This window comes from Lepisosteus oculatus, unplaced genomic scaffold (assembly GCF_040954835.1).
Source record: "Lepisosteus oculatus isolate fLepOcu1 unplaced genomic scaffold, fLepOcu1.hap2 HAP2_SCAFFOLD_188, whole genome shotgun sequence".
In the NCBI taxonomy this organism is placed as follows: domain Eukaryota; kingdom Metazoa; phylum Chordata; class Actinopteri; order Semionotiformes; family Lepisosteidae; genus Lepisosteus; species Lepisosteus oculatus.
Genome location: NW_027167729.1, coordinates 106839 through 124921, shown reverse-complemented (window position 1 = coordinate 124921; position 18083 = coordinate 106839). Strand labels below are relative to the sequence as shown.

At 46.1% G+C, this 18083-nt stretch overlaps 5 non-coding genes across 5 annotated transcripts; 4 read left to right on the top strand and 1 right to left on the bottom strand.

Moving 5' to 3' along the window:
• Positions 1-2678: 2678 nt before the first annotated feature.
• Positions 2679-2795, top strand: LOC138226923 (U5 spliceosomal RNA). Its single transcript, XR_011184770.1, has one exon. It is a non-coding gene; the product is annotated as a U5 spliceosomal RNA (small nuclear RNA).
• Positions 2796-3025: 230 nt separating this feature from the next.
• Positions 3026-3167, top strand: LOC138226915 (U4 spliceosomal RNA). The gene has a single exon (XR_011184763.1). It is a non-coding gene; the product is annotated as a U4 spliceosomal RNA (small nuclear RNA).
• A 7441-nt stretch (positions 3168-10608) lies between these two features.
• Positions 10609-10680, bottom strand: trnag-ucc (transfer RNA glycine (anticodon UCC)). Its single transcript has one exon. It is a non-coding gene; the product is annotated as a tRNA-Gly (tRNA).
• A 2243-nt stretch (positions 10681-12923) lies between these two features.
• LOC138226914 (U4 spliceosomal RNA) lies at positions 12924-13065 on the top strand. Its single transcript, XR_011184762.1, has one exon. It is a non-coding gene; the product is annotated as a U4 spliceosomal RNA (small nuclear RNA).
• Positions 13066-17420: 4355 nt separating this feature from the next.
• On the top strand, positions 17421-17491 carry trnag-gcc (transfer RNA glycine (anticodon GCC)). Its single transcript has one exon. It is a non-coding gene; the product is annotated as a tRNA-Gly (tRNA).
• The last annotated feature ends 592 nt before the right edge of the window (positions 17492-18083 follow it).

Sequence of the window (18083 nt, the reverse complement as noted above, 5' to 3'; positions counted from 1 at the left end):
ATCCTCGAGCACATCGAAGCCACTGTGCAGCATCGTGTAGAGACGCTGCAGCTGCCTCTGTTTCCTGGCTAGCACTCCTCTCCGTCTGGCAGCAGCCTTCCTTCCCTCAGCCATGAAAAAGGCCTTTGTCCTCATCTTCACCTCCTCCCACCACTCTCCTACTGACCCGTACAGACACTGCAAGGACAGCCACTGTGATAGTTTCTCCTTGTAGCGGGATACTACCCCCTCGTTCTCTAGCAGCTTTGTGTTGAGTTTCCAGAGGCCTGGGCCAAAGACAGTCCCGCCCTGGAGTTCCACTCTACACCCTAAAGCCTGATGATCTGAGAAGAAGACAGGCTGAAGAGTGACCCCAACAGCTTTCACTCTCTCTGAGACAAAGCAATAGTCAATTCTGGAGCTGCTATTCCTCCCTGACCATGTATATCCTGCTGTTGTGGGATATATACATCTATATGTGTCTGAGAGTTTAAAGTCTTGAACTAAGTTTTGCAGGGCCAGTGAGCTGGAATCCAATTTTATCGGAGAGCTAGACTGCCTGTCTGTGTGCTCTAAGATACAATTAAAATCCCCTCCCACTATCACGTCTGTGTTACTTAACAATAGGGGAGAGAGTGCCTTGAGTAGCTCCACCCTTCCTCCCACGTCAGTAGGACAATACACATTGATTAGCCGCAGGTTAACGGTGCCCCATTCCACATTCACACACAGCAACCTGCCATCTATGACCCTCTGAATACTTTTCAATTTGAAAGCCCATCCTTTGAAAAGAATGGCCACGCCAGAGGCTCTGTTGTTATTGTCCCCTGACCAAACAGAAGGCCCTTTATCCCACCTATCTTCAAAGCTTTTATACCTCTCTTGATAGGCTAAAGCACACTCCTGCAACATCAACACATCTCCCTCTCTCTGCTGGAGGTAATCAAAGACACACTGGCATTTAACTCTGTCATTGATACCTCTGGTGTTAAGAGAAATTTTGTTTAGAGCCATATTACATAAGAAAGTGGAACCAGTCTTTACAAAACACATTTCTCTTCGGTCTCACCAGTTACCTTCTTCTTTTTCTTTTTCTTCTTACCAATTTCCTGCCAGCCATCCTCTGAATGAGCCTTCATCAGGGTGGCAGCAGTAAAAGCATTCACGGAGTCCATTTCAAGGAAGGGGGTAGAAGGAGGGGTGGAGGGGTTCCAGCTGTCCCCATCGCCATGCTCTCCTTCCTCCTCGCTCGGGGAGAAAACAGAGTCATTTTTCCTTTTCCTCAAGTCCAGCTCCTGGGAGCACTGAGGGGAAAGGGGTGGAGCCGATGCACCAGTCTCCTCTTCCCCCTCACCAACCAGCTGTTGCAGATCCTCCGTGATGGACTGGATGGAGGAGAGGAGGGCATCTGTAGCACTTGCAGAGTCTGAGAAAAGCAGCTCCGCTGAATCCTGGGTATCGTCGCTGGACCCGCTCCACCTGGGGGCCCCACACTGGCCCTCGTTCTGAGGAGCAGGAGTGGGGGAGGGGTCCTCGCTGTTCTCGGGGGTTTTCAAACCCTCGTGCTTGTCTGGTGCAGTCTGCGGTTGTGGGGGCGTAGTGGATTTCTCTTCCACCGGCCCCGGAGCCACAGCAGGACTGATCCTGGCTGGAGGCTGAGACTCTTTGTCCAACAAGGGTTCTTTGTTTGACTTGTTGTTTGCTTTGGCTTTTCGGGCCGGTTTGGCTGAAACAAGCACTGCCTCATCCTTTCTCATTTTGAGTTTATTGGCGTAGGTGTGAGGGCAGTTCTTAAAAACGTGTCCTTCCGAGCCACATAAATTGCACTTTGGCAGCATTGAACAGTCAAAGGCTAAATGTCCCTGTTTGCCACAGGTCTTGCAGCATTTCACAGTGCAGGACGATGCCAGGTGTCCCACAGCACCACAGCGCCGACACACCTTTGGTTGTCCCACATAAAAAACATAGCCATTGCAGGCGCCCAGCTGGATTGTAGAGGGCAGGTGCCTTAAGCCTCCATTGACATTGTCCGGTAGCAAGCGAACCTCGAATTTCCTTGCTCCTGTTTTTATACCGTCAACATCTCTAACCTCAGTTCCATGGTGGACGGTGCAGTACTGCTTAAGCCAGGTGTGAATGTCCTCCGTCTTTGCCAGTTCCGAGAACATAACAACATGCACCGTTTTCCTCTCTCTCTGTGTCAGAGGCTGCAAGTTGATCTTCTCAAGGGCAGGAACTTTCCCTCTTTTTGCCTCAAACACATCCACACATTGTTCAAATGGAGAATAGGTAGCAAAAACAACCTCAAATGCTTTCTGACCTGGGAGAGCGAAGATGAAATCCAAGTGCCGAGGTTCAAAGCCAAGTTCCTTCTGTAACACTTTTCTGCTGAACTGCATACGATCCATGAAGAGGTCATCCAAAAGCTCAAAACGTACAGCATTCTTGCGGGATCCAAAGGTTGCCATCTCAAACTGCAAAACAAACACTGCTTCCACAAAACAAGAAAACAATCCAACTACTCCAACTACAGGCTGATCAAGGTATCTCCCCTGCCAGGTAAGCCGAGAGCCGCAGGCGATGAGCCCGGAGCTGAACGGGCCCCACTGGCTCGTTTGTAAGGCCAGGTGCATTGCCAACCACGACCGGCAGGGCAGAGGCCTTGAAGGCAGCCTGGGCTCCTGCAGCTGTCCAGCCACGCACTCTGGTTTCTCTTCATCTCGTACAAATCTTTTGCCTTTTACTAAAGATTTCCATGGAGAGGAGCATGAATGAGTTCCATACAATTTTTGTGCTTCCCTGCCTTCGGGTGGGGCACAGCTGGGCTGGTCAAAGAGAGAAAACAAAACCACTCACAATCGCTCTTATTACGGCGACTGTGGCCGTCTGCTCTGCGAGTCCTCGGTCTCCGCCTGTCTGATTGGCGCTCTTTTCTTTGGGGGGCGGGAAGTGTCCGGCCGCAAATATGAAGCGTTACAGCAACGACATGCCATGAGACGATTGATAACGATTTCCATAAGATCCCCGCGGTTGCCTGGCAACCGTCAGCTTTGCGCAGTGGCAGTATCGTAGCCTGTGAGGTTTAGCTGAGGCGCGATTATTGCTAGTTTAAAACTTTTCCCAATACCCCGCTTCCGCCGGTTTGCAATACAATCGGCGAAAGCAATTTTTGACAGTCTCGTCAGAGACTGAGCAAGGTGTTTAAAGACAGATTTGGTCATGGTGACATCATGGTAGAAAGAAACGAGCTTGTTACGTCTCAACAGAAACGCTCTTTAGCTCTTTCAGCGTTATGCAGAGAACAGCGTCTGTCGAGATCACTTTTGAGTCAGCGCGAAACGCCGTGTGCTGTCAGTTTGATTTCATATTGCTCGTAGCGGCGCCCGGCTTTTGTCTGTCAAATGTTAGGTTGCGCTTCTTCATGCTGCATTGTCGGCATGAGTGGAGCTTTTTAAACGTCTGTATTTACTGCGCCCCATAAGAAATCGTTTGTCCCCATTCAAAAGAGATTGTGCGATGTCCTGCAGCGTTCGCAAAGCAAACATTTGACAGTTTGAAAAGAGGAATTTATTCTGCTTCCTGTGCGTGCAGTAGTTACAAAGTTGAACGTCTTTACACGATCTGCTGCAGTTTTCAGTGGGCGGGCTTTGTCAGATGGCTTGGAAAAACGCACTGTGTTTCGGCTCGGGAAACATCATGAGCAGTGTCCTGCATGTTTTCTGTGTATAGCTGTCTTTTAACGCATACAGAATTCATTCGAAATCATTGATTTCTCCAATTAACAAGGGGCCCTTTTTGAACCTGCCAGAAGCATTCTTTCAATGTAACAGATTTACTCCGGGGAAAGGCAGCATGATATTGAGAGTAGCTCAAGCTTTCAGCACCCGTATCGGACTGCGTGTATGCAGACACTGCTCAGAATCCCCTGTAAGATTCTCCTTCAATTCCGTTTTGCAGTGCTTTAGCTCTTTCAAAAGGCTTCGCTTTGCTAGTCACAATCCAAGGCTCATGACAGCATTTGAAACCAATCGCCACTGCGTTGGCTGGGAATCGAACGCGGGTCAACTGCTTGGAAGGTAGCTATGCTCACCACTATACCACCAACGCACGCCCACAGGCGCCCTGCAGGACACCACCAGAGAATGCTCACAATTTCGGAAGCTGTCTCCGGGACGTGCTGATTCCACACATCCTGAATAAATCATGATATTGTTAGTTGCTGTAGCTAGACGTTCAAATGAGTTTCATGGCCAGATGGACTGTTTCCTCCAGCGGTATAGTATTGCAGTGAGACAGCACGATGCCTGCAAGACTATGTCACGCTAAACGCCACAGATTGTGTTTGTGTTGGACAGTTGGACCCTACAGTTGGACCCTCGTCGACAACCTGAATAGCTTATTCAGAAGCAGTGCTGGACCGGGAACGAACCAGCTTCTTCCCAGGCACAAGAGTGACTTGTGAGGACTCGCGGTCACACTCTGTGCATAGAGACTTTCTATCAGCCAGCCGGACTGCTGGTAGATCCCCTCGGAGCAACGACTGCCCTGCGCGCCGCAGTCAGATTCCTCCGCCCGTCCTACTCCGAGCTGCACCTTGACTGGTTGGCCGGTAGCCAGAGGACGCCGGGACAACACCCATTGGACAACCGCTGGAACAGAGGCTGCAACAGAGCCTGTCAGCTGGTTTGGTGTTCATGCCGGGAAATTCCAAATCCATACACAGTGGATAAGTAAACCCCATGTTCTACATTGCGTCTCGAGAATTTAATTGTACCTCAACACAAGTTGTTATCAATTTAATTCATGAGTAATGTATTTACTTCCGAGTTTAGAGTAACAGTGGGTAATAACACTGATTAGCGATTTGGTAACCGAACGATTTATATTGACATATATTCTCTGTTGTGTATCTCTTTGTGTTTGCATCTCTTCGGGATTATATACCTTGTATATTGATAACCCTCACAGTAAGGTCTGCCACTCGTATCCAGGCAGACTAGTATATGTTTGGTGCACAATTTATATTAATAAATGTATCTAGTGTATTGAACCTCTGTGTGTGCGTTGTTAGTTGTTCTGACGATTGATTTTCTAAAAGCCCCAACAAACAACCTTGTGATTACTGCTACAATTAATAATTGTCTCAGTAAACCCATCAAACCATTACATTTAATGGCGTCCCTGGGTGGGCGAGTTTAGAATGAAATGAGAATCCGCGGCTTCTATACGCGAATACCGGGTGTGCTGATAACTGCGTAAAGAAATCCCCCTGTTTTCTAGCGTTTAGTGTAACGTGTGCTGATTGGAAATCCATCTGCTCGGGTGTCTAGATTCCATACTGTATTTTGGAAAAAGAAAAAAAAAAGTAATACTCTTAAAGTTTCTCTGACGTAATGACAATGGCTGCTAAAATGTCTGAAGTGGAGTCGCTTATAAGTACTATTTCTAGCGACGACAATCCTGGTTACTGGAGTGGTATCGAAAAGTTGAACTTTGATGATATTGAGAAGCTGCAAGTAGATTTAGTAGCTAAGGTAGCGAACCAGCTTAACACAGGAGTGTCTGTGAACGCAGTTCTGGTCCTATCGAGTTTCACCTTAAATCTAGCTAAACAGCTGGAACTGTCTTTGTCCGAGCTGACAAAGTTTCAAAAGCTTCAGGGAACGCTAGAAAGATATAAGGCGGAGCGAGTCGAGTTGTTGGATATAATCAGAGAAAAGAGAGTGAAAAATGAGGAAAGTGAAGACTGACTCAGGGAAGTTTTAGGTAAATTAGATGACTTGTCTGCTAGAGAAACTGCGGCTGAGGTAGCTAGGAGAGACCTGGAAGCGAGCTCGAAAGAAAAAGAAAAAGAAATTGTGAGTTTAAATGAGCTCAGCCAGGAAAGGCAAAAGGAGTCAGATGCTGCCGTACTGGAAGCAAAATAGACTAGATCCCACTTGCATGCCAGCCCACCTAGCAGCCCGGAGCGCTCACCCAGCGCGCCGGGAGGAGGTTTCTCCCGGCCAGGGTCTGTGGTCGGATCGGCATGGGGGAGATCGCTGAGTCCTGCGCGAAACGCAAGGGCGAGTCAATTCAGGCATAGACCCCCTGCTCCTGATCACGGCCGTCTCCCTGCCCGCGGAGAAACCGTAAAAATTAACCTCCACTCCCTGAGGCAGTTAGCCAAAGATGTAGAAAGGTTTGACCCGTCAGTGTCAGGGAATAATGTGGAGACCTACATCGATGAGCTGAGATATACTTTGCAGTTTATGCCCGAAGCGTCCGAACAGGAAAAGGCTATGTAAGTAAGGAAAACTACCAGCCGAGCGGTCCACGAGTGGATGTCTAGACAAGGACCGGAGGTCTGTAATAGCTTTGAGGAGCTGTGTCAGGCAATGATCGGAGAATTTTCGGCTTTTATCGATCCCATAGCTGCCGTGGCTGCTGTGCACCATATTAAGCACGAAAAAGCTGAAGCCCCTCGCGACTATTATCAGAGGCTTAGGCGCACTTATTTTGCAGGGCGGAATGAAGAGGGTTGCGAAGAGAACGTGAATTTCAAAGGTTTATTCATTGCTAATCTGCATCCCTCAGTCAGGAAAATGATTGTGATGCACACTGATGCAAAAGCGATGAAAATGGCTGACATTAGAAGGTTGGCTCAAAAAGCCTGGGGAGCTGAAGTCTCTGCTTCCTCAGAGCGAAAACCTGCTAAAACGGCCGTGTTCGCCACTAAAGCCAGCAGGGTTGACGACTCGCCTCAGCTCGAGGCAGCTGAGGTTCCTGAGCTCGCTAAGCCCCGGCGCAAAATAGGCAGGCAGGACCGCACTAAGCGTCAGAGCCGCCGTGAGCGCTACGGGGAAGGCAAGGGCTCAGGCAGAGTCTATCATAAGACTGGACGAAGGGAGTCGACTGCAGCCCGCCTGGCCAGGCTTGAACAAGCCCTGCCTGAGAGATCAGGACAGGGTAAACCTTCCGCACCGAATGCCAGAAGTGTGAATGAGCTTAGGGGGACCACGCCCCTTCTCACTGGAGGAGGCGGGGATCCGTCCCAAGCCCCTCCCTCAGTCTATCTGATTGGGTGGGAGGGTTCCTGCCTGGAAGAAGGCTGTGACTCTGAGTTGGGCGCTGACCCCGCCCCTGAAGTCAAAGAAAAGGCAGGCTTCCAACAATTCTTAGGGAATCTCAGCCAGAAAGGCAAAGCAAGGCGTATTTATATCAAGGTTTCTCTTGAAAACGTCTTAGATAGAGAAGCACTGATTGACACTGGGGCTGAAATTAGTTTGATGTCAGCCGATCTACTCAGCGAGCTCAAACGAGTAGCGAAAGGAAAAGGCATCAGACTTAAGGTAGAACCGTGTAAAATAGATATTTCCAGCTATACCCAGGATCATGCCAGGATCACACACCGAGTGTGGGTGGCACTTAGGTTCGGGCCAATGAACGTGGTGCATCCTGTTTACATCTCTAGGTTAAAAACAGAGCCACTACTCATTGGCCAAGACCTGCTTGACAGGCTGGAGCCTCTGGTGGACTGCCAGCGTGGAAAATTGTGGGCTCAGGTCAAAAACCCTAAGCCTGTTGCACAGCAAAAAGGGGGATTCAGTGGTTATGCTGTGATCACACAGTGCCCACTGAACACTATAGCTGAGTTGGAGGTTCCTCCTGGTTCCTCTGGACGAGAATAAATGTCTCTTCTTGCTTTCCAAAACTACAGGGAAGTCCTGCCCAGGCCAGCACTCCCACGGTCTCCCAACTACAGGAGCAGTGCTCCGAGCAGCTGCTTGACCCGCCAGGTAAAGCACACCCCCTTTTCATCCCTGAAGAAGAGTGGATCTCCCTGTCCGGTAATGAATGGGAGTCCTTTCTGTGCACCCTGGTACCTCAGGGGGTCCAGGACTACCACCCCATGGTGGTGGGAGGGGGTCCAGGTGGCAGAAGTGCAGGTTGATGATGTAATTCTTAGCCTCAGCTCTGAGAAGTCCATAATCAGTGAAGGTCTGTTCGAGGACCTGTCGCGAAGCTGTCAGGTGACCCTGGTGACGCAGTCACAGGTTCTGTGGTGGGCACCCCCACCTCATAGGTCCATTTGGAGCAAAGGAAGCTGTGTAGCTTCCATCTCCATCGGAAAAAGGAAGTTTGCTCACTACTTCCAGGTAGCACCTCAGCTGACCCATTCGGTCTGCATTGGTGCAGACCTATTGGTTCGACTGGGCGCCCAGCTGGACACAGTAAACAGTGTGCTGTGGAAACGGGTGGACCCAGATGCCCACTCTCTAAGCGGTGACCCCGAGAACATTCGGTCAGGTCAGACGATTCCTCAGGCCTGCCAGGTAGTAAACGAATCGGACCTGATCGTTCCTGCGTCAACAGCAGGGTTTCCGGTACGCCTTGTCCTAAAGAAGGGACAGAGAATGGACGCTGAGATGGTTTTCTTCCAACCATCAGCTCAGTTTATCAGACTGAACCTAGCAGTCTGTTGTACCCCCAGACTGGAACGGAATGGCCGAGCCACCTGCCTGTTGGTGCAGAACATAGCAAAACAAGATGTCAAAATCCCTGCTCGCACTGACATGGGACTGGAATTGACAATAGTTTCTATGATTTCGAACTGGCCATCCCAGTACTGGGGCAGCTCCCTGGTCCCTTGGCTTCATAAAAGCGCCCCTGTAATAAAGAAATTAAATCCAAAATCAAGAGGGCAGTTGCCTACTGAAATACAAGAAGTCATCAATTTTAACCTAGCAACACATTAAAGGCTGCATCTATACAAGTGCGATTCTAGAAATGCTCACCAGATTACGTTTTAAGAAGGAACTGCGCCTCAGGTTCCGCCGAGATCTTAACTCGGATGGCAGGATTCAGAGTCCGGAGTGTGGACTGATGGCGAAGGAGGGTCCACATACTGTGGATCCCTCAGTGATCTTCCGCGTATTCAAACCGCCAGCGTGTGACTCCCCTGTCCCTGTGACCTCATTGCTCTGCTCTTTCCTCTGTGCAGCCGAGCCCGACTCACGGTAAAGTGAAAAAAAAGATGCCCTCAACGTGAGATTTACTCTGGAGCGAGGATAGATGTTACCTTTTTATCATTTAACAGGATGTATGTGATGTGGCGACTACGTTCAATTTTGTATCCTCTTTAAAAGATTAAGGACTGGGGTGAGCGTGATTTACCACCCTTTCAGCTAAGAACCCGACTTGCGCACCGTTTAAGCTGCATAGACTCGGTCGTTTAACTCTTCTCCGTTAGCAGGGTTAAGGTTAAAGAAAAAAAAATAGCTGACTCCTTTTTTTTGCCAGCCGCTAGCGCTGATTAGCAAGGCTTGTATTTCATGTTTTGCAAGTTGCATCCATTTTAAGAAAAACAAGTCGCGTTAAAGACAGGAAATGAATACTTGCATTTAATTAAGTCTAGCCATAGGCGGGGATCTCCTGTTTACTAGACAGGCGCTTTAACCAACTAAGCCACGGCGCCCCAGGAGTGTTGTCCTTTTGCAGCCACTTGGACACACCACTCAGACACATCTGCATTCGGTGTGTGCTCCGCCTGCTCGCTGAGCAAGTTGCCACCTTTACATACAATAGCAACATCGACACCAAGAGAAAGGATGACAAATGGCTTTTATCTGGAACTTTTCATGTCCAAGGAGCTCAATGTGCTTTCTGTGTACAACAGGGCCACTGAACTCCACACTGGCCACTGAACCACAGCAGTGGCTTGCTGGCTTGACATCTCCCAAGGAAAATGTTGAAATCACATGTGGAACAGGAAAATGACCCTCGAGTACGTGGGGAAAAAAAGAAAAAGATCATCTGGAGCGCGCCAACCCATGTCCGGACAGCCCAGTTTCGTCGACAAGGTGGCTGAGTGGTTAAGGTGATGGACTGCTAATCCATTGTGCTCTGCAGGCATGGGTTCGAATCCCATTCTCATCGCTCTCCATGTCTGACATGTGTGCCTGTTCGACATCGGCCCTCCTGTTGTTTGCTCCGGTGCTAGAGCCGTACATTTTCTAGCAGTGGCTGAACATGGTATAGTAGGCCAACGTCGGTATCGAGCAGTGACAGTAACAGTACTTACTGCGCCCCATAAGAAATCGTTTGTCCCTGTTCAAAAGAGATTGTGCGATGTCCTGCGGCGTTCGTAAAGCAAACCTTTGACAGTTTGAAAAGAGGAATTTATTCTGCTTCCTGTGCGTGCAGTAGTTACAAAGTTGAACGTCTTTACACGATCTGCTGCAGTTTTCAGTGGGCGGGCTTTGTCAGATGGCTTGAAAAAACGCACTGTGTTTCGGCTCGGGAAACATCATAAGCAGTGTCCTGCATGTTTTCTGTGTAAAGCTGTCTTTTAACGCATACAGAATTCATTCGAAATCATTGATTTCTCCAATTAACAAGGGTCCCTTTTTGAACCTGCGAGAAGCATTCTTTCAATGTAACAGATTTACTCCGGGGAAAGCCAGCATGACATTAAGAGTAGCTCAAGCTTTCAGCACCCGTATCGGACTGCGTGTATGCAGACACCGCTCAGAATCCCCTGTAAGATTCTCCCTCAATTCCGTTTTTCAGTGCTTTAGCTCTTTCAAAAGGCTTCGCTTTGCTAGTCACAGTCCAAGGCTCATGACAGCATTTGAAAACATTCGCCACTGCGTTGGCCGGGAATCGAACCCGGGTCAACTGCTTGGAAGGTAGCTATGCTCACCACTATACCACCAACGCACACCCACAGGAAGCCTGCAGGACACCACCAGAGAATGCTTTTTTAATTTTTTTTTTATTAAACAGAATTTACAAATACAAATACAACAAGAGGATCAGAGTCATGTACAAGAGAAAAAAAACGCAGCAGAAAAAAGCATTTAACTACCAGAGGTAATTAAGTAATTATGTGATCAAATTGTATATTTTACACGTATCATATTTTCCTTGCTTTAATATTTCTCAATTATTTATAAACTTTAGTTTCAACATGCATGCGTTTCCTGTAAAAAATAAAACTCAGCACACAGTTTTTCTTTTAACAACATTTCGAGTACCTCTGGCATTCATGAAAAAGACATACACAAAAGCAAATAACTAACTCTAAGACTGTCTAAACTATTGAGTTTTTCAAAGAACCAGAACTATAACAGTCCTTAACACTTAACTACACCATTCCAAACTAACACTAAAGAAACACTAGTATATACTGGTATAACAAATATAACCAAACATAATCATTAACTGAGCAGTCACTGGGAGCAAATCTCCTTCCCGTCCACAAAGGCCCTCGCTCCCACAAAGTAGGCTCTCCTCCCCTCTCTTCTGGCAGCTTCAACCTGGGGCCACAGCTGGTTCCTGGTGCTCCTGTCCGCGGCAGACAGGTCCTCTGCAAACCTCAGTTTGTTCCCATTCAAATACTCATTCCCCCTCGCCGCTCGCCACAGCATGTCCCTCGCCGTCCTCTTGGTGAACTGTATTATAATCGATCTGGGGCGCACTTGCCCAGACATGTTCGCTCTCCCGAGCCTGTGAACAAAGTCAATGGCCGATATTACGTCCTCCTGGTCCGGCAGGGTCCTTTTACAGATACCCTTCACTGTTGCAACAAGGTCCTTATCACGTTCCTCTTTAACTCCAAATAATTTTAAATTCCATCATCGACGGTATCTATCTACATCGTTCACTTTCAATTCAAGTTCTTTAATATGCTTTTCTTGTTTGGTATTTACTTGTTTAAGAACTTTTACTTCACTCTTTAAGTCTTCAACCTCTTTAAACACACAGTCCATGGACTTTTTAAGACTTTCGATTTCGACTGTATTAGATCAAATCATTTCCTTCAGCTCACCCATGCTCTGTGCCATCATGTTGAAGATGTTGGTCTGGAGCTCCTCCAGCGTCAGGTCGCCCCTTCCTCTCTTGGCTGCCGGGGTTTTCACAGGTGTGCTGGGCAGGGACTCCGGCTCTTCCTCTGGCAGCTGAGTCTCACTTGGGCTGCGAACGCTCGCGTACGAGCGCATCTCCAGCACTCTTTCCACGTCCCCTCCAGCTGCTTCACTTTTCCCTTTAGTTGCCATCAATTTTCTTGTAGTGCTATACATATACGATTGAGGTTTCTTAGACTTCTCCTTCGAAGACCCAGCACTCTCTTTTGTTTTCCCAGTGTTACTCATATCGAAATTCTTAAACCTAAAAAAAATCGTTTTTTTTTCTTTCAATTATAACTGAAGTTTAAACAAGTAGTGTTAAGTCCTTATTTTTCTGTAGTCAAAAAAAGCAAAAATTAACATTCAGGTCATGAAAAACTCAAAAAAAATCCTCAACCACTAAACTTTACCTCCCACCTGAGCGCCATCTTGAACGCCCCTACCACCAGAGAATGCTCACGATTTCGGAAGCTGTCTCCGGGACGTGCTGATTCCACACATCCTGAATAAATCATGATATTGTTAGTTGCTGTAGCTAGACGTTCAAATGAGTTTCATGGCCAGATGGACTGTTTCCTCCAGCGGTATAGTATTGCAGTGAGACAGCACGATGCCTGCAAGACTATGTCACGCTAAACGCCACAGATTGTGTTTGTCCGTTCATGTCAGTCATCCTGCAGCCACGGGAAGTGGGACACAAACATGCCGCAATGCTTTCAAGACGTTAGGATTTGTTTGTGCAACATCCGAGAAGAGTACTTGTGGCTTGAATGTGAACTGTACGTGCCCGCCCCCTTTCCTCTGTAGTGCATGAGTTCCTCCCGGCATGCCCTTCGTCATTGTTCTGTCATCTTGTATTTAAAGGGTTGTATTTCTGCTGCTGAAAAGAATCAACGGGTTTCTTTGTTCCCAACGGAGCCCTTGTCTGTCATGAAATTCTTCAAAACCTCAAGCTAGAAGAAGACGACAAATATGAAGCGTTACAGCAACGACATGCCATGAGACGATTGATAACGATTTCCATAGGATCCCCGCGGTTGCCTGGCAACCGTCAGCTTTGCGCAGTGGCAGTATCGTAGCCTGTGAGGTTTAGCCGAGGCGGGATTATTGCTAGTTGAAAACTTTTCCCAATACCCCGCTTCCGCCGGTTTGCAATACAATCGGCGAAAGCAATTTTTGACAGTCTCGTTAGAGACTGAGCAAGGTGTTTAAAGACAGATTTGGTCATGGTGACATCATGGTAGAAAGAAGCGAGCTTGTTCCCAGTGGGCATTGATTCGTCGAATATACGTATATTTACGGTGAAATTACGGCTATACGTATATATACGTCGCCTCGAAGTATAATCAACGTCGAATTGCAACCGTAAAATTGACGACATTAACAAACGCATATATAACGTCGAAAACACATCTAACACAGTGCCTGAGGCTTTTTACTGTATGTATCGTGTGTGCCGCAACTAGGAGTATACGGCACTCTGCACAGTGTACGAAGTAAATTATTTTCGCAGCAATTAATTTACACGTGTATAATAAATATAGTAAATATAATAAATTAATTACTGCGAAAATAATTTACTTCGTACACTGTGCAGAGTGCCGTATACTCCTAGTTGCGGCACACACGATACATACAGTAAAAAGCCTCAGGCACTGTGTTAGATGTTTTTTCGACGTTATATATGCGTTTATTCATGTCGTCGATTTTACGGTTGCAATTCGACGTTGATTATACGTCGAGGCGACGTATATATACGTATAGCCGTAATTTCGCCGTAAATATACGTATATTCGACGAATCAATGCCCACAGCTTGGCATACAAGGGTTTTGCTGAGGGGGTCTTGCCACCTGCCTGAAAAAAAACAGTAAAATGTTTGAGTGCCTATAGAGTTTCTATTTTTATTTTCTTGACAAAAGTCCCCCATCAGTGCGCGGTGCCCGAGGAAAAATCTGTAGGGGGGCGTCTGAAATTCTGAGGGGGGAGTGATATTTCGGTTGAAACGGAGCTGTACGGTGCAGCTACCCAAATGAAATCTCGCAGCTATGCCATTGATTAGTGCTTCATGATAGAAGATAACGACTAGCAATCTGGTATTTGCGATGAAGTTCAGTTTCACATTTTTCGTCACTCTCAAGGTTTGTATTGCCTGGAGCGAAAAGTACCATAAGCGTTCATTTTTGCAGCTACATGGACGTTCTGAATCGTTAAGAAAAAAATGTTGTAAAACCAACAGAAAGCACAGACTGCTATAACTAGTCCTAGTTATATAACGATTTTAAGTATAATGATAAACTACTGCAAGGAATCGGTCCACCTGAGCAAACAGGATCGTAATGTTGACACTCAATAATATGTGCAGTTCCTGGACGGATAGCCCTCCTGCCCATCAAACAGACTGAGTGACTGTTCGTGTCATTTAGTGTTGTCTGACCATTGACAAAGTACAACTATTTTTTTAGGGTGCAAATTAAGTTAGGTAAATCTTTTTGCCCAAAACTGAAGGGGCGACATTCCCCCCTCCCCCTGTGATGCCAGGCCTGTCCCCATCCTATTCCATAATGTCATTATATATAATACCATACAACAGTGACCGATCCTTAATATTTGCATGCGTTAAAATTGCACATCAGCTCATAGCAGCGATGTATTATCAATGTTAAATTTCAACCATAATATCGACAACATTAATAAACGCATACGTTGAGAAAATATCGAACCCATCATATTTTCCGGTTATATACCACAATGCATTGCTAGTATTCGTTGGTCACCATTTTGGACACGTTTTTCAAACGTAGAAGTATATCCGAAAATATCTCAGCAATCCTCTTTTGACGAGTAAGTATGAACAATAATAATACTATCTGAATACATACAGATCTTTCTTAATATTATTTTGATTAAAATAGTATGTGAATAAGCAAAAAAAATGGCACATAAAATAGTGTGAATGGGGAAGATGACACAAAATCGTTTTGCCGTTTCTCTTATTCTTATTCTATGTTGTACTTTCAAACTTTGGGTACTCTTTAATTAGGACAGACTTTATTGCTCAACTGCTATGATGCAAGCCAAATTTTATACATTTATTTCAGCTTTGAGCTTAGTAAACCGTTCATTTTTTAGATTATACTAAAGAAGATATTAATCATTATTTATTTGGGAAGTAATATTATATAATTTTCTCCTAGCTGCGGTGCTGAAGTCCCACCCTACATCAACAGAAAAAGAAATAAAGGAGCATGCAATGTGTTACTTGAAGAATGCATATGCAAGGCAGGGGGCCAAGAGATCTGGACTCTGAAAATAATAGGTTTTTGGTTCTAACTGTTAGGACAATTAGACAGGGTTTGCAAATAGTGGACAAAAATCGTCTTAACTTCCATTGTAATATTTTATATTTTATGTAATATTTTTTTCTTGGAAATATAGAAGTTGTACATTTTAAAATGTATATTTGAATCAAAATGTGGTTTTGAGTTAGTGTGTTAATGTAATTAGTTTTCTGTTTGTCATTACTATACTGTATATTGCCATGTTACCAGAATTTGTAGCTGAAGTTTAAGACTAGTTGTGTTTTTATGATTATTGCCCATATGTTGATTGTTGATTGATTGTATACAATGTATAATTTGAAATACATATGTTTCAGGTGTGAATGTGTATTTTCAGAATACATTTCTAAACCTAATCATTGGCTTGTTTTACTTGTTTCTACACCTATAAAATCTATCTTTGATGTATAATAGACCTCTACCCATATACGTATAATAGACCTCTAATGTTATCCGTATAATAGACCTCTAACCATATACGTATAATAGACCTCTAAAGTTATCCGGAACTCCAACCATATATGTATAATAGTCCTCTAAATTTATCCGTATAATAGAACTCCAACCATTTATGTATAATGAACGTCTAAATATAGACGTATAATTGACGTTTAACTTTAGACGTATATTAGAATTTCATTCTAGACGAATTGTAGACCACATTTAGACGTCTAAGATATGCGTTTAATAGACGTATATTATACGTCTTTTGCCCAATGGGTTACGTCTCAACAGAAACGCTCTTTAGCTCTTTCAGCGTTATGCAGAGAACATCGTCTGTCGAGATCACTTTTGAGTCAGCGCGAAACGCCGTGTGCTGTCAGTTTGATTTCATATTGCTCGTAGCGGCGCCCGGCTTTTGTCTGTCAAACGTTAGGTTGCGCTTCTTCATGCTGCATCGTCGGCATGAGTGGAGCTTTATAAACGTCTGTACTTACTGCGCCCCATAAGAAATCGTTTGTCCCCGTTCAAAAGAGATTGTGCGATGTCCTGCAGCAAACCTTTGACAGTTTGAAAAGAGGAATTTATTCTGCTTCCTGTGCGTGCAGTAGTTACAAAGTTGAACGCCTTTACACGATCTGCTGCAGTTTTCAGTGGGCGGGCTTTGTCAAATGGCTTGGAAAAACGCACTGTGTTTCGGCTCGGGAAACATCATGAGCAGTGTCCTGCATGTTTTCTGTGTATAGCTGTCTTTTAACGCATACAGAATTCATTCGAAATCATTGATTTCTCCAATTAACAAGGGTCCCTTAAAGGATGAGTCAAAGTAACGTCTAATCGGATTAGTTTCCTTAGAGCTGGTTCAGAGTTTGCTCAAGAGTTTACCTTTCACAGATGCGCAAAGAAGAATGTTGGGGGTGCACGCTTCAAGGCGCCTTACAGCTGTAGGGAGTGATTCGAGACGATTCATGGCGTGTGCTCGTTCCCATATATCGTACGACCCGGGATGCTGTGCTAGGATGACGTACAATACCGCTTGGGCACGTAACGGCGTTATATGCAAGTGCAGGACGTGAGGGTTTTCGTTTGTTTGTTTTGTTTTGCTCTGCTTTGCTTTGTTTTGCTTTCCATCGCGTTGGTAAGAGCGTAAATAAAAAGGCGATTCCTGCATCTACCACTAATGTAAGAGCTATTTCAAGTGCGACGTGGTGCGGCTTTTCAAATGCTTGTGGGCATTTCTCTGTTGTTGATTCTTTTTTTGTGTGTAACAAAGTGGCATTTTCATGTCCGGACGGGGAGACTTTATCATTCCGACATGAAGCCACCCTTAAGTCCTCTGAGGCGTGTCTGTCTGCAAGGCTTGTATTTTGGAAATGTTTTTTTGAAACGGAGAACGACTTTGAAATAGGCTTCCGCCGGCGCCTCGCGATCTAGGTAAGATTGTAGCAAGAACGCAGCTGCGGTGGGGCTTGCTGTAGTCGTGGCTGAGTGGTTAAGGCGATGGACTAGAAATCCATTGGGGTCTCCCCGCACAGGTTCCAATCCTGCCGACTACGTTGTCCGCCTTCAGTCGGTGTGTTTCGGCACAAGCAAAGAAGCGCGCCTCTTTGCTGTTCCTGGTGGTTTTAAAACGCCCAATCGCTTGTACCCGCTGCCTTGGAAATAAGTTCTTCAGCGTCCGCAAATGGCATTTTGCAGCTGGAAGCATATGTCGACGCGTTTTGCACAGAGCACCAAAAAAGCGTCTTTTTTGAAGGCCCAGGCACTGAGCATTGGTGGTTCAGTGGTAGAATTCTCGCCTGCCACGCGGGAGGCTCGGGTTCGATTCCCGGCCAATGCAGTGGCTTTTGCAGCGAGCGGCTCCATCACTTGCATCCCCTTGCAACTCGCAACTGAAAACCCACTGAAGCTAAGCAGGTGTGAGCCAGGTCAGTACCTGGATGAGGATGAGCTACAGGGAAAAACAAAGCTTCCAGCTGGAAGCGGTGTTAATGGTGCCGGCGGGGGGGCGCTCACCCTGAGGTCTGTGCGGGTCCCAATGCCCCAGTATAGTGACGGAGATGCTGTGTTGTAAAAGGGCGCTGTCTTTTGGATGAGATGTAAAACCGAGGTCACAGCGCTCTGTGGTCATTCAAAATGACCACCAAAACCTTTGACAAAAGCTCTTGGTAATTGATGGTCTTCAATAATGTTTCTCCTTTAGGTACATTTTAAATCAGCTGAAAAATGCTGTGAAATGGGGGGGCACTTCAGGCCAGTGTAGGATTTGGGTTACAAGAACCATGAAACTGCACGAGAAAGCCCGTACACTGAATTACACGGCTTTCTATTCAAAGGAGGACAAAAGAAATTCCCTGAGTTTGATTTTTTGCAGCACAGAGAGGAGCACTGTCGTGAGGCCGGTTAGCTCAGTTGGTTAGAGCGTGGTGCTA